Source organism: Sturnira hondurensis, unplaced genomic scaffold (genome assembly GCF_014824575.4).
Source record: "Sturnira hondurensis isolate 20B ecotype Veracruz unplaced genomic scaffold, ASM1482457v3 Scaffold0000396, whole genome shotgun sequence".
Lineage (NCBI taxonomy): Eukaryota > Metazoa > Chordata > Mammalia > Chiroptera > Phyllostomidae > Sturnira > Sturnira hondurensis.
In genome coordinates this window covers 9,597,917-9,613,272 of record NW_028073027.1, presented here as the reverse complement: position 1 = coordinate 9,613,272, position 15,356 = coordinate 9,597,917, and the positions used below count along the sequence as shown (strand labels likewise).

Genomic DNA, 15,356 nt, shown 5'->3' with positions numbered 1-15,356 from the left:
AAAATTCTGTGGAAGTGTTTTCTTAAAGGAGTTTCAAGAGAATAGGACACTTGAATAAAACAAACTACTACACAAAGGGAAAAGACGGCCAAAATTATTTGTTAGGTGGGCAACAATAATTCAAAGGAATTAGGCTGAGCAGTCTGGTCCATACGCAGTTAATGTGAAACCTAACAGGATGAAATGCCCATAACAAAATTTAAGTCTCCTCATCTTTTGGAAACAAAATTAGTAAAATTAACATAAGAATGTTTTGGATAGGTTTGTGGTCACATTAAGAACTAAACATAAAACTTTCAAATTTGAAGGCAAAATGGTAACTTTTATAAGCTAATTGAGTCTACCATGTCTAAAAATCCTTTGGCTAATGACTATTCCAACAGGTGATTTGTTTCAAAACTAATACAAGCAATTCATGACGAATAGCTTACACCTTTAAGCTCTCTTCTTCTCTGCCCTGCTCCCTTTTCCTCTTGTGTATGCTTGAGTTTAGCAAAGACTACCACCATTGGAAATTCCTTATAAGAGCAGAGAAGCAATAAATGGAGTAATAAAAGTAAGCCTGAGCATTCAAGGGGTCCTGAGAGCCCTTTCACTGGCTGATCATTGTCACTTAAGTTTTAATACAAAAGGTTGTAAACTGGGAAAAAAGACCATCTTGACTATGAGTTTCCTTGTCAAAAGCCATCCATCAGACAGCCATGAAACAGGCAATGAGCCTGGAGTTCTCAGGTAATGATAAATAAAACCGAAAACCCCCAAACTCTTAAATTTTTCTGTTGAAACCTTTTATTCTGAATTTACTGATGCTTAAGAAAAACAGCTTTGCCCATAATTCATTGAGCCCTAAACTTATGACACCAACTCATACTTAGTCAGTTAGGAATGAGGCCAGACTGCATTCTTTTTAGAAGGTCCAGTCAGTTAATAAATGTTATGTAACTGATGATTTCTTCCATGTAATCATTACCAAGAACTTGTAGGTCACACCGATTGTGCCCCAAGAGATGAGGGACCAGTGGTAGTTCAGATGGGTTCCTCTGAACAGATTTGTTAGTTTTCCGTCCTGTTCTAACCAGAGTTCTTGGAAAACCTTGAGAAAAGATAGAAATTCCCCACCAATCCAACAAAGCCTGTATGTGAGTTTTTACAGCATTACTTGGAAGAAACAAAATTCCCAATACAGCACTCAATAAAACTCCAAGATAAAATCATCAACCAAACGAGCACTGTGAATTGTTGCAGTAGACAGATGCTGCCTCATGAAAGCTTGAAGGTAAAAAATAAAAAAGACAGTACTTCCCTGGCCAGGTGGCTCAGTTTGCTGAGTTTGCCTTGTACACCCAAAAGTTGCAGGTTTAATCCCTGGTTAGGGCACATACCTAGACATACGTAGGTTGTAGGTGTGACCCCTGGCCAGGGAGTCAGGTGATTATGGAGGGAACCAATAAATGTTTCTCTCTCTCTCTCTCCCTTTCTCTCTCTGCAGAATCAATAAACATAACCTTGGATGAGAACTGAAAAAAAAACCAACATTGCTGAATCCGTTACAGACAAGAGAAGGTATCAAACCTTGATAAAAGTCTCCAATTCCATGGCACTTCAGTGCCTTATAAAAACCTGAAAAGAGTTTGTTTGCAAATTTGTTATAATGCTTATGATCTTGAAGAAATGTTTAAACTCTTTCCAATATAGTGGAAATTACTTTTATTGTACCCACAAGTATTGCTGTCATGGCTGTGTGGCAAAATTTGGGGTACTGATATGCTTACAGAGAAAGCAAGATGAATCCTCATACAGACGTTGATATCAATAGCCTGGTGGCAGATCCCCTGCCCCTGGACAAGGTGGTGGCAGGAGGAAGTATTGCACTTAGCACGTGGAAAACTAGTTAGACAATTGGATGTGGGGAGAACCCTTCTACTCTCTTTCTGGTACATGGTTGGATGCAGGGCTGGGGGAAGGCAAGTACATGCACCATAGAAGTCAGAACGATGGGAGAGGGAGGTGTAGCACTGAATAAATAAATCTATTAGTCTAGTTCAGATCAAAGAAGAGATTGGTCAGGGGCCAGACCCTACAGGAGTGTGCTAACGTTTCAGAAGTTTTATGGGAATTTTGAGAAAGCACCTTGCCCCTCCCATACCCCAAACTAATACAATCACAAGGGACCTCTCTTACCTACCTCACATATATACTGGGTGGTGCATTCACTGGATCTTCTGGCCTTGGAGCCACATGACCAAAGTCAGTGCCAGCCCCATGTGCAGGCTCCAGAGGAGACCTGATGCAGGACAGGGGCTAAGAAAAAAGAAGAGCTGCCTGCATGGCCACTCAGTGGCTGCCTGCAGTTCCCAAAGGGTGGGACTTCATGTAGGAGAAGGAACTCTGGATGCTGCCTTGGGTTTTGGTCTGGCTGAAGATGGCTGAGTTTTCCTCTGGGTTCCCCGGAGGGGATGGGCTTTGAGACAGGAGTCTTCCATTCTCCCAAATCATGCAGCATTTGAATAACAATGTATTTCCTTTCTCACCAGACTCTGTCTATAGAATTTGCCTATTGGCTATGGCAGGCAGCTGAACTGCACTTTGTTTCAGTAACAACACTTCACAAAAGCCTTATTTTTCTTTAATCTGCCTTTTATTTTGATTTATTTCCTTTGATTCAAACTGACCTCACCCAGTGCCCTGACATACCTTCTTCTCCCTTGGTTAATCATTAAGCTCTCAGGACAATGAAATTCTGGTCAGTATCCTGTAGTCTTAGGAACAAGGTCCTGGGTCTGTTGACTACAGAGTTTTCAATCAAACTAAATATAACATCTTGGCCTCAGTTGTGTTGTATCTTCAGACCCAGGAAAGCAGAACTATCCCACAGAACAAATCCTTTTGAAAACATGCAGAAGGACTCTAGGGCTGACACAGTGCCATATGCAATGATCAATCACGCCCTACCCTAGGACCAACCAATAAGTAGAGACCACAACCCTAACTCCTTTAGTCAGCACGATCACTAATGCTTCTGCCACACAATCCCTCCCGTGGAAGCTACTGGAGAGCCAGGTCTTTGAGCATCACTTCTCCTGTGACTCTGGGAATGGCATTGTTTCCTCAATTAGTAAATCCTTACTTTCTTTATTGCAAATTGTTGGGAACTGCTCTGCCTGGTCTCAGGAGTTGTAACTGCCCCCCATGGCTAAGACCGAATGAGTGACTTCTGGAATGTGAGCCACAAGGAGACAAAGCTTGTCTCTGGTAGCAAACGCTGCCTCTGCTTCACCTCCCTGCCTCCAATGCATGGTCGGATAGTCAGAGACAGGTATGACTCCTCAGAAAAGGGGCAACCTAAGCCAGACACAATCACTTGGGAGGCCATCATGGAAGGATTCGGGGGGCTGCAACAAAGAGGGAGTGATGGACCCTTGCCTTCCAGCTATTCTGACATAGCCTGAGTCCCCATGTCCTCTGGGAGAAGCGCTTCCTGGCTCTAATCCACTTAAGCCTGAAAACCTGTGATTTGGGGAGGCTGTACAGCCTCTTGCTGGCTACAGCGGGATCCAGAGTAATCTGGCATAAGAAAGAATTCCTAAAAGGCCTGTGAAGCCTGCTTTGATAAGAGTGTTTTCATTCATATGATAAGGGTCCAAGCAGGAAATGAGTATGTCTCCCAAAGTTTCTGCAACCCCCTTTCCTGACAGACACTGACTCAGACTGAGCCCTCATATTTCCTTGAAATGTTATCTACTGTTTGATCCTTGCTGCCTGTATTCATGTGTATTACAACCAAATAAAAGCCATTGGGGAAGGGGCTCTTGGCCTTTCTCCTCTGAGAGATTGGCCACCTCTCCTCCCCAAGCAGATCATGTCTTGGTAGTGTTCCTTTCATCCGTGATGGACAGAGGGGACTTGCAGGTAAAGTGGCCCTCACAGCAAATACTTAGCCATGTGTTACTGGGCTTTGATGCAAGCAGGCAAATAGACTCCTTCAGTCTGGTGACACATAAATGCCATCGTAGTTGCCTTCTGTATTAATGGAGGGAAATTCCACAATATGTTTCAAAACACATCCCTCCTCAAGTGAAGCACTGCAGCCCTGGTTTTGATTCTATACAGCTGTTATGGAAAGAAGACCTTCTGCATGGGTAAATATGATTGCTATATTGTTAAAAGCTGCACAGCAGCCACACGGACAATTTTTTATTTCACCAACATTTGTAATCTGAGGTGATGAAACTGCAAAGATGACCCACAGGTCTGCCTGCCCACTGCCACAAAAGTCAAACTCGTAAGGCAGGTTCTGGTTGAGAAGAAAAGGGATTTATTCAGGATTCAACACTGTAGGCTCATGCCTCCAAAACCATCTTAGCATCTCAGTATCTGGCTAGGTCCTAGAGGGCAACTGTGAAGAGGGGGGAATTAAGGGATTTCTGGTGATGTGCAGTTTCTCAGCTCTGCTCTCAGGGGGTTTCCTTGTTGTCTCCTGTGTGTGTCATCATGCAGTTTCATTGCTCCACCTCCAGTTTTACTGAGGATGTTCAGGAGCAGGATGTGCAGGCAGTGTTTCTGCAGTTCCGACATGAGTTGCTGACGCTTGTCCTGTTCTTGTGGTCAGGCTCATTCTTTCGTGGGGAAATGCAACTGCTGATGTCTACAAAGTACTCATAGGGAAGCTATTAACATGCGATTTTTCTATGAGTCTGTTCGTACCGCCTATTTTATAATCACTACTTGATTAGTATATTATGTTTTCCCCCAATCACTGTTATAGTGATATATGTTATTTTGAAGATGTTGTAATGAACAACCTCTTTCCTGAACTTCTGAATCCATTATGTGGCTTAAGAGTTTTCTTCATGAAGGATTTTTTTACCTTTAGTTGTGAAGAATTATGACAATACAATTTCAGGTTCCAAGTCTTCCTTGTCACACCATCTGGGCCTGGCATTTCGAGGAATGATAACTTTTGGAAAACATTAACAATTAATTCTACTGTTAATGATGATCTATTTGGTTCTCTCTTCTGGAATCAGTTTTGATAACTGGATTTTCTGTCTCTCCAGGCTCCCAGCTCCATGCCCATTCAGTGCTGGTCAGCAGGTTGGCGAGTGAGCCTAAGACTTGGTATGCTAATAAACCTTATCTACAAGGCAGGAAGAATGAACCAAAATTAGAGCCAAGTTGGTAATTAAAAAAATGGCACAGTCACTCATATTGTCTAGGACAGTGAGATATTTGGACATTTTTATGGTTTGAACAATGTTCACATTTTGTCTGGGTTTAAAGATGATTACCAAAAGTACAAAAAGATAATATCAACGTGGTGGGGAGATTATAATGAACTAAAGATAAATGCAGTATAAGGTTTTTCGGTGTCAGAATTTTTTCAAAAAGAAGCAGTTGTGACTCATATCTTTCTTGTAATTATCAGTAACATTTTCAGAGCAGAACATGTAGGAAGAGAATTGAACTACTTGCAAAGGATATTATAGAAATATTGTGATACAGCCAAACTCCTAATCTGTTTCAGTATCTGGTACATGAATTGTTTCTTCCCACACCTTATTTCATAGCTAGAGTGTGAGAAGCATTTCCCTCTATTAGGTATTTTGTAGCCTGATGGTGAATGTAAGGGAGAAGGTCTAGTTTTGTAGGAAGGCCTGGTTGCTGCTGCTGCTTCTGTGAAACGTCCAGTACCAGGACTTATTCCACCTAGTTTGTATCTTCCCTTCTCAGTTAATGTCCTGGAGCATGATATCAATGTGCAGAAAGCCCAATTTATCTCTTCCTACGTGAATTAAAAATGGGTTATAGTTGGTTTCATGGGCAGCACAATAATAGAGAGGAGACTTGAAATGGGGCTTGCTTTGTGACTTTTTCCTAGGAGTTCTGCTCCTTAAATGATCTTATGAACCTATATATTTTTTGTTTCATTTTCATGTTTGCTAAATATATCATTTTTGTGGGAAGCTATAACTCTAAGGTTGTGATTATTCTATCTTCCTTTTCGGTTTTCCACATAATAAAGATAAATAACATTTTGAGTATTGGTTGTAGGTCCCAACTTCTCTGAGGATTGAGTTGAAAGATAGGGTTTCTTCTTATGCAAAGCCACCCTCCCTTCCTCCACAACCCCAGTCTCCAACCCACCACATTTTTCCTTGGTGTTGCCTGTTGTTGCTTCCATGCTCTTCTCTTTAAACTTTGTGGTCATAAGTAACACTCAAGATGTTTGCTACTTACATTCTTTCCTCCGTTTCCCTTGTGTGTATTTGTTGGAGAAATACTGAGAAGCTACAACATTCTAGATTCTTTTCAACATCTCTCAGCTCTCACTTTTCCTTGTTTAAATCCTATTAATATATTTTGACTTGCTTATTTTGGTATTTAAAATAACTTTTATTAGGTATTGGGAAACTGGGACCCAGTTTCATTCATCTTTATTTTTTGTTTAAAAAATAAATATATGTAATGGATATTTTAAAATTTAACTGTATTTGTTTAATAGCCAAGATATTTATTTTAAGTCTCATACCTTCTAAATTTTATTGTTTAAATATTTTTTTAAAGATTTTATTCATTTATCTTTAGAAGAGAAGGAAAGGAGAGAAGGAGAGAAATATCAATGTATGGTTGCCTCTCGTGAGTCCCCTGCTGGGACCTGGCCTGAAACCAAGGCATGTGCCCTGACTGGGAATTGAACCATGATCTCTGGTTTGCAGAACATGCTCAACCCACTGAGCTACACCAGCCAGGGCTATTGTTTAAATATTTATATACTATAAACATTTTCTTTTTTAATGTCACTTTTACTGTATTTTTAATTATTATTTAACCCCCATACTTTTTTCCACCTCCATCCAACTCACTCCCCACAATCAGTGCACTCTTGTTTGTGTCCATGAGTTCTTTCTCTCTTTGTTTATTGCTTAAATATTTACATATTATAAACATTTCCTTTTTCTATTTGTAACCTTATTTTATTTCAAAATATGAGTGGTAGTTAGTATTATAAAGGAGGGGTCTGAATATCAATATAAAACATGTAGTTTAATTATTTTACCTGGTACACTTTCTTCCTTTCTCTTTTCCTCTTTATTATTTTGGGTTTTTTTTCTTCATTTCTTCCTTTCTATTCTTCTCCTTATTTTTTTCCTATTTCCCACTTACCAATATTTATTGAACACCTATTATATCCCTCAGAATTAAAGTTACAAAAATGGAAAAGTATATGTACAAAAACTATAGCTGATTGAGTATGAGAGCCAACTACCTATTCACAATGAATATAAAAATATATAAGAACACATATGCTTGTCATTAATTAATTGATTTGTGGATGTGTTTGTTTTATTTTAAAAAGTTTATTGTGACCTCTTTCCTTCTAGGTTTGATAGCTGGGTCTCTGAAATTAATTAACAACAAGCAGATTAACAGGAGGAAATTTATACACATTTAGTAATTTTTAATATTTACACACACAGTGATATCACAGGAAAAAAGTGATACTCAAGAAAACTGGTACAATTGAAAAGTTTATTGTTGGGAACCACTCTGCCTGGTTTCAGGAGTTGTAACTGCCCCCCATGGATAAGGCTGAGTGAGCAGCCTCAGACTGTGAGCCACTAAGGAGACAAAGCTTGTCTCTGGCAGCAGCGCTGCTTCTGCTTCATCCCCTGCCCCCAATGCTTGGTCGGTTAGTCTATGACAGGTACGACCCCTCAAAGGGGGAGGGCAACCTAAGCCAGACACGATCACTTGGGAGGCCCTCAAGGAAGGACTCAGGGGGGCTGCAACAAAGAGGGAGCGATGGACCCTCACCCCTTGGCTATTCTGACATAGCTTGAGTCCCATTTCCATCTGTGAGAAGTGCTACCTGGCTCTAATCCACTTAAGCCTAAAAACCTATGATGGGGAAGGCAGTGCAGCCCTTTGCCAGCTAGAGCAGGATCCCGGGTGATTGGGCATAAGAAAGAATTTCTAAAATCCTGTGAAACCTGCTTTGTTTAGAATGCTTTCATTCAAATAATAAGGGTCCAAGCAAGAAGTTTGTTCCTCAGAGTTTTATGGCTCTTTAGCTATCTGACCCTGACTGAGAATAAGCCCTCATAGTTCTTTGAATTATATCTATTGTTTGATCCTTACCTGTATTCTTGAGCAAATGAACCCAGTAAAAGCCCCTTGAGGAAGGGGCTCTTGGCCTTTCTCCTCTGAGAGACTGGCCACCTCTCCTCCCCAAGCAGATTATGTCTTGGTAGTTTCACTTTCATCCGTGGCAGACAGGGGGACTCTGTGGGCAAAGTTGCCCCCACAGTTTATTTACCATCTTAATGGAAGAAAGGGAGGAAGAAGGGACATACTGGCCCTTCAAGGGAGAGTGAATAATTTTTGGTAAAGATGAATGACCCCGCAGAAGAATGAATGGGATATGTGATACTTTTGTTATAAAGTTTATCTGGCTATTTGTGAACTTCTCATCTTTTCTCCTACTTGGGACCACTTTGTATGGTATCAGACATTGTAGCCCTGCAGAAGCCAGGCCTTGAATAAGGGACCATATGTCTTGATCAGAATGCTGGGAATGCTATGAGGCAGGCGTGACCTCATGATAGCACAGAGGGTTCCTGTGGGAAATCTAGACTGAAGAATGCATTGTATCCACCGGAAGCTTGCTCTGCTACAGCTCTGATAATGAATAACCATATTTTTAACTTCAAGGCAGGGAAGAAGACTCCTGAGCCCTGCCTTAATGACCATCTGGTGTCAGTATGTCTAACAGACCCTAACCTGAGGCTGATCTCCCTGTTCCTTCTATTGTTACCTATAAACAATGTGTGTTTTACATTAAGTGTAGCCCTCTAACACTGATTAATGAGCTTCACATGCATGCTGTATACCCCTGCACACATCGTTCTCAGTAAAAACCTCAGGAGAAAGGACCTCAGGGCTCTTCTCCTCTGTGAGATTAGCCAGCCTTTTCTCCCCAAGCAGATCTTGCATTGGTAGCCTCATTTCACTTGTGACTCAGGGGGACACTGTGGGATGGGGTCTCTGACACTCTTCTGTGATAAAAATCACCTTCCCTGATTCATGACCCTGGTTGGGAGAGGATGCATGACAATTAAGTTCCTTTTGAAGAGTCATCTTTAGATGAGATAGATAAGGAGAGTTCAGAGAAAGATTCTCTTTCCCTTTGTGGTTTATCAAGTGCCTTCCAATCAAAATAATCGATATACCTAAAAGGCATATTTTGAACTGCAGGTCCTGAATATCTTTACCCAGAATATGCCATCTTGTTCTGTGTAATAAGGATAGTTAGTTCCATATATGGACATACTTACTGAGTAAAATATTATTAATTTTTTCTTGGTACATGTGTTGGCAGTGAAATGGCACCAGGTGTTAGATTGGAATTAGACCAGACCTTGATTCAACAATGTCAGTGCTTGAGTTCTGGCTAAGAAAGAACTCAGAGCTAAGACACACCCTGTAAGCAAAGGTTTGTTTAGAAAGTCACAGGTAGAAGAAGTGAGCCCATAGAAAAAATGGGCTCAAAAAGGTTACAAAGGCAAACGAGGGTCCTTGGAGATAAGGAGAAAGAGAGAGGTGAGGAATACACAGCTAGGGGAAGGGGGTGGGGCATAGGTGTACTCCAGAGAGAAAGAGATGGAGGTGGGAAGAGAGAGAGAAGTGGAGAGACCTGCTGGGTTCTGCATCCAAAGGAACTTTGAAGGGTAAAGATTTTAGGGGAGGTTTCAGGGAAGGATCTCAATATACATTCATAATCTTTCCAGGTGAGTTCTTTCAGGGCTGTGGACTCCATTGATTGGTCCGTGCCAGGGTAGGGAGTCATTGGTCATTGCAGCTGTTCCTGATGTCAGCCATGGCATTGCTTTGTCTGATTTTGGGACTGGAGCTGAAACACGACTGAAGCGTAGATAGTGTATCTATTTCTCAATGCTTAAAGGGGTAGTATGACTCCCATACAAGTTAGGCTTGTATGGAAGTCATATGAAGCTGTTCTCCTGCCCCTTGGTCCTTCTCTGAAGGCACCTAAAACCAGATGACCAGCAATATGCCAGGGGCTGAAAGGTCCAAAGAGGGTCCGAACCTCATGGCAAGCATTATGAAAGGTCAGGGGGCTTAAAGCACATGACCAGTGATCTGGGGGAAAGGTTCTTGTTTTCCTCGTTGTTTTGCTGGTTGGTAGGCACCTGGGGCTTTCTACTCTGGTGGCCTTCGGTGCCTGGCCATTGTCCTTGCTCTGTTCTTGGATGTCTAACTGCCGACCTCACATGAATAATACAGTGAGTGGGATAACAAGCCTAATGGTTTGTTAAAACTGTTACAGAAATTTCCATGTAAATTAAATGGTAGATTTAGTGTGAGTAAATACTTTACTTTTGATTTTAGGTGAAGTCCCCACTCCTCTGACCTTTTAATTCTATGGTTGAGAATTGAAACCATTGAATTATGCTAAAATTAATAGCAATTACCAACTCTAAACAATGGTAAGGTAAATGCATGTAGAAATTTTAGTTGATAAATTGTACTTAGGAAAATTAGATGATAATTTACATATTTTATTTCAATAAAGTAATTAAATTTTGAATATTATGTGCTTTTTAAGAACATACTTTTCTCATATTCTTTGAATATGCAGTTTTGGTTTAATTTAATTTATCAAGTTAGAATTATGATCAACAGTTGAACTGTTATGCCCGAAATATTTTCTTTCTACAAAACTAAATTTGACAGATCAAAAATGTGTTTCTAACTACATTTAATGAGTGCATGAGCATGGGACAATTAGCCCTTGAAATTCTCCATTGAAATACAAAATGTAACTATGATCATTGTTTGGCAAAGCTAGGTCATAGTTACTAGAATCAGCAAAGAAAAAGCTAATTTTGTACAGAAAATTTGAAGATAGATTGAACATTACATTTCTTCACACAAATTACACTTAACAAGTTTATGTAGTCTTTCATATTTCACTTGAACAGAAATCCTGAATTAATTTGATGAATATTACAATGCTTGTCTAATATTATTATTATTATTTTAAATACAAAGACATTGTCAACCATCAACTGTCTATTAGCTATTGTGATGTCTCTCTTTACTACAGTAGACCATTGAAAGTAAAAAGTTGTCCTTTGTTAAACATGACCTGGTCTAAACTGTGATGGTTTAAAATTCGGTGCTGATAGAATTTAGCCATGTTCTGATGGCTAGGTAAATTGGGCAGCTGTTTAGAAACCCTAAGCGGTGATTCCATCAGAGTTGCTCTGACTCAGATACCATAACTGTGTATGTAGTAATTATCTACAATGCAGATCCAATGAGTGGCCACATACCCCAGGACTTCAGAGATAAATGAGTATTGCTGTTGTCAGGTCTCAGCTCCTGCCATTTCTCCCTGCATAGCCTATAGGTAATTCCAAATTACTTGAGGCTTCCCAGATGTATCTGACATTTTTTGTTTTGTTTTTATACTTCTAGAATGTCCTTTTCTGAGAGAATTGTATTGGTAACTTATTACGTGTACAGCAGAGAGAAAAAGTGTCCGTGTTGGCATTTTTAATTTAGAAATGGAAGTATGTGACAGGGAAAAAGAAAAAATAGGTTTCCCACAAAATCTGAATTATTTAACTCACCCTATTTCTTTCTGCAAAGGAAATTAAGTTCATAAACAAGATGTTCTTGAGGTTGATTACAGTGTAATGATTAGATTAAATAAGTGAAAGATCAGTTTTGTATCACTGACTGTGCAGAATCTTGTCACTCACTCCGATACATCCAGTTTCTATTCTGTGCTCTCAGTACAGACAAACCAGATAAATGAAGATATATCCCTTGGGTATAGCTGAGGTTCACTCATCTTTTATTTTATCTTCTTTCTACAGGTGGTGATTCTGTTTTGTGCAGAGCAAACATGCTTCTCCCATCTCAGAACGTCTACCACTCTCCTCTCTGAAGTGATACCACGTGTCATTCTGCTTGTTCTTCCTGCATCACTGATGCAGCCTTTGACTGTTTTAATGAAGTGGTGACCTCAAGTGATTATTAATCTAGTGGTGAGATGTGTCCCTGTAAGTTACAGGTACGTTTTCTGAACCTTGTGCCTACAGATGGAGTTACAACATGATTGATATTGTAAATATTTTTATTCTTACTAAATTATACATGAATTTTTATAATGGGAAGTTATTGCTGTGATCCTAATAAAAACACTTCCAGGTAGGCATGTCAGTAGCATTTGCAGAAATGGCCATTTTTTTCCCTATACCTCAATCTCTTCTACTGGCCTGGAGCTTTTTCAAAAGACAGGGAAGCCAAGAAAACAGAACTGTCAGCAACTTATGCATTCAGACCTCACTCTCAGCTGAATTTCAATGTAAACATACATTATGTAAATATATTTAAATGTGCAACACATATTTACATTTGAATGTAAATTGAGATGATTTGCATATTAGATTCTGAATATCAGCCATTAAAATCCACCGACTTCCTGACCCACTGCTATCAAGCAGAAAGATATATGCATGTGCTTGTTAGTTAACCATTTCCTGGGGACAGGAAAGGTGACAACACATACAGTAATTTGCAGGATGGCTCTCCTGTTACAGGAGCTGGTAATTGGGGCTTGTGGTGACTGAGGTAAAGGGGTGAGGGAAGATGTAGATAGATAGAGAACAAAAATAAGAAAATGGGAAAACTAAGGGCAAAAGGGAAAATGCAAATGTGCACTAAATATTGCATCAAATAAACTCAAATTTTCAAGGGAATCAGTGGTGACTTTTTAACACCTGAACTTAGAGGAGTCTTCAAGTAGAATGTCATGTTCTTGTAGGCAATAGGTAAATAAAGAATAAAAATTCATTTGTACAACTCAGCTGTCAATGACAAATCATAAGATATTCTGTGACCTGTGTTAATAGTCTATCATGAGTGCTACTTTGTATCATCTTAGTTCAGACTTTCTTTGTTTAAAGCGTATTTTATTTTATTTTATTATACTTTTCTATTATTATTTATTCCCTATACCCTCTTCCACCTCCACCCTCCCAGCCCCCCACAAACGCCACACTGTTCTCCATGCCCGTACCTTCTTTCTCTTCTTTCTTATTTGCTCTATCCCTCTGAACCCCCAACTCCCCTCCCAACCCCCAGCTCCAGAGCTGTCAGCCCATGCTCCATCTACAAGCAAAATAGAGTTGGACTCAGTTCAGACTTTTAATATTCATCCTACATATTTTCAAGGCAGTCTTCTTTCTGCTTTGTCCTATTTTCAGGTCTGACTTTCCACGATGTATGCTACATGCTTTGTACATTTACCTAAGCATTTTATTTATTCCATATACCATGTGCATTTCTTTCCATGCACAAATCTGATCACATAATGTCCCTCTTTAACAAAATCCAGTGGTTCCCCAACCCAGTGCCTTCATCTCCAAATCCACACTCCTTTAAACGGTTTTTTTCCTCCTGCCCATGTATATGTCAGGCCTCAGCTCCTGCCATCCTGTGACTCATGCCCTGTACGTAATTCAGTCACTCTAAATTACTGGACGCTCTGCTGTATATGACTTGTTTTGTTCTATTCTCCCGGAATGTCCTTTCTTATTTGATCATATGAGTGAATCCTGCTTCCCCCTTGAGGTTCAGGTCATGGATGACCTCCTGGGAAAACGTTTATCTCTAACCTGTCAAGCACATCCACGCTGCCACATCTCTCTTCCCCAGGCTCCCTGGTGAGGAGGGGCATCAGAAGAGGATGAAGGTACAATAGGTTCAGTAAAGTGTTTCCATGTTGATCTTTATCTGAGACCTGTGTCCCCAGAAGGTAGTAGTGGTGGAGAAACCTCCCACCCTTTGCTGTTTGTAAAGGACCATCCTGCTCTCTCATGTTTACATGAGACCCATCTGCACCTTTCTCAATGACTCAGACAAAACCCTCTCCATCCTCCTCCTTGACTACCTCGTTTTATAAAACCCCATGTCTCCTCCATGTTTTTTGAAATATTTTTCATTAATGAACATTGTCTCTGTTGCAATAGCCTGAATACAGTCATTTTAGTTTTCCTAGGCACTTTATCTTTCACACGGGGCAACTTGGGCCTTGTTAGCAAGTTCAGAGTACTTGTCACGTTTTACTGTGACTTTTGATTTGCTTGTCTGTTATTCTAGTTAGTTTAGCATTCATTCCTTGAAGGTGGAAAATGTCTTGTTTGCATAGTATCATGTGTATACAGTACAGTGCTGGGGGACACATAGCAGGTGACAAAGGGACCTTTGATGGTTACTAAATGAGAATTTACTACATATTCACTCTTTTACTAGAGGAAGAACATTCAGGCTGCCACTTTTTCCTGTTGGTGTCATTTCAGAATGCCTAATCAGGCCTGGGATATCCAATCATGCCATCTCTTGAAATGATTGCAGGAAGCTTCACTCCCACTCTATACAAAAATGGCAATTGCAGCTATTTATTAAAATCTCTTGTGGTTTATAGGTAATTATTATATAGGAACATAACTGTCATACATATCAGTCATTATATATCAGAGTCACATTGTGTTGGGATATAAATGAGGAAGGCTAATAATGCATTTAAAAGGCACTGAATGGATAGTAGATTTGAGGAAGTGTGAAAGAAAGATGTTTTTGGAAATCTAATTTCTGGAGAATTATACCAAATATTGGGAATTTAAACTTCAGAAAAGGTACATCATACTGAGACAAACAGAACCTTAGAAAGTTGCAAACTGTTCAGAGTTAAAAAACAAGGTGATGATCCATTGGTTTCTATATCCATGAAGAAAGTAAGAAAGATTTAAAAATGAAGAAACTGGGTTGGCTTATACTGTGGAACATTCACTCGAGTTCATTGAGTGCCGTTTGTACTTTGACAATTCATACACAACTCTGGGGTTTCAAGATCTGTAATAATGTATAGCTTTACTATGGCACACTAGGGCGTACATTGTGTGAGGGTTGGCTTCTGTCCAGAAGGCTTAGCTGTTAATGAATGAACCTAGCTCACCACCCAGAGTTTTGGTCTCAAGTTATCAAGGTGAGTGCACTGCTTTCTTCAAGTCAGACACCTAGCAAACAATGTGACGAATGCGTTTGTGACTCTGCGTGGGCGTCTGCGATTAATGTGTTACCCTGGAAAGCACGTCAAGTATTGTTTTTTTTTTTCTAGTAGTGACATATATAAGAATACTTGCAGCTTAGAATATGGAATGGCTCTGTAGAATTTGATTTTTAAATGTAGAATTCACATACCGTGAAATGAATAGCCCTCAGTGCAGTGAAATGTAAGTTTTGACAAATGCATAATCATAGAACTC

The 15,356-nt window shown here is 39.9% G+C and overlaps 1 pseudogene; it reads right to left on the bottom strand.

The window, feature by feature from the left end:
- Positions 1-934: 934 nt before the first annotated feature.
- LOC118983255 (solute carrier family 25 member 51-like) overlaps positions 935-15,356 on the bottom strand; it is a 118,444-nt pseudogene continuing 104,022 nt past the window's right edge.